Raw genomic sequence first — 1410 nt, 5'->3', positions numbered from 1 at the left:
CTCCTCCATTCTCCTCTCGGGATCTTGGGCACGCACACACACACGCTCGGCGTGAGTTTAAGCCACTGGGTCTGGGACTTGAACTGTGGTCAACTACATAGGAGTCCAGTGACATAGCCATTACGCTAACTGCTGGTCCCAATCTTGCTCTTTTGTGGAGAAAGTAGGCAACACATATTAATTAAAATAAATAAGGTAAAATAAATAAAGATAAATGTAATGTTAAATAATAGACAGTAAACTTTATTTTTAGTTTCATAAATTTCCCCCAGTATGCATTTGTTCACTAGCACTGTGTAAAATGAAAGTATCACCTCTACTATATTTTATTCTGCCTTTTCTCATTTATATTCCATATTCTTATTTTTATTAAGCCTCATGCTTACTCAAAATCTTATCTCCACAGGTGATATATAAGGGATTTTCTAAAACTATATAAAATGAATTCAAGTGCTAGCATACTACCTAACTCAGCCATGAGTAGCATTTATATAGTCATAATTATCCAAATGTAGTTCATGATCTTTGACGTCTAAGGTTGAAAGCAGAAAGCTTTCAATGGAAGACTTGGTTGTTTTACAGAATGTAAAAGTAAACCAAAATTGCATGCATTTAGCTATATAAAGCAGAAGGTTCAGTTACATTCTCTTCATTAGAAGGACAAACTCTTGGGGCCAGCAGATGGCATAACAGTAATGTAGCTGGACTCCCACGTGGCCGACCATGGTTCAAGTCCCAGACCTAGTGGCTTGAAAATCATTCTAGGTGCATGTATGTGTGTGCCTAAGATCCAGATCAAATGGAGAGAATGGAGAAGGGATTGTGGCATGGCCATCCCCTCTAGGGGGCGGGGGGTGGTTTTTCATTTCTTTCTCTCTCTCTAGTGAGCACATGCACCCTAAGGCAAGAACCTCTTTTTTTTTTTTTATAAATAAAAAGGACAAGCTCCCATTGATTTCAAGACCCTATGAAGATATCTCTTTGACAATGATAACACATAATTAGTGTTCAAATCCCTCAGATACCTTCACAAGTTTAATCTGGGCCTTTCTTGGAATGTGGCATGGTTGCCTTTATATTCATTTGGTCACTTCAGGCTATCCTGAGAGCTATGTAAACACAGTCTACCTATCTACTGTCTTCTGGTATTGTAAAGCAAGGTGCAAGATATAAATTATCTATATCAAATGACATCTTACCCTGGGAATATTTACCTGCGTTCATCTTAGTACCTACCTTAGGAGCTAGTTAAAGCCTATGCCACCCTATGGATTATGGTTAGATGCCAGGGACACTTGGGGTGAGCTTCCAATTAATCCAGCCCACTATAGTTAGAAATGTTCTAGAATCCAAAGTCTAGGCTCTTGGGACCAGTAGTTGGCATAATGGCTATGTCACTGGACTCCCACG

This window comes from Tupaia chinensis, unplaced genomic scaffold (genome assembly GCF_000334495.1).
Source record: "Tupaia chinensis unplaced genomic scaffold, TupChi_1.0 Scaffold148073_2, whole genome shotgun sequence".
Lineage (NCBI taxonomy): Eukaryota > Metazoa > Chordata > Mammalia > Scandentia > Tupaiidae > Tupaia > Tupaia belangeri.
Note: the sequence above shows the minus strand (reverse complement) of the source record.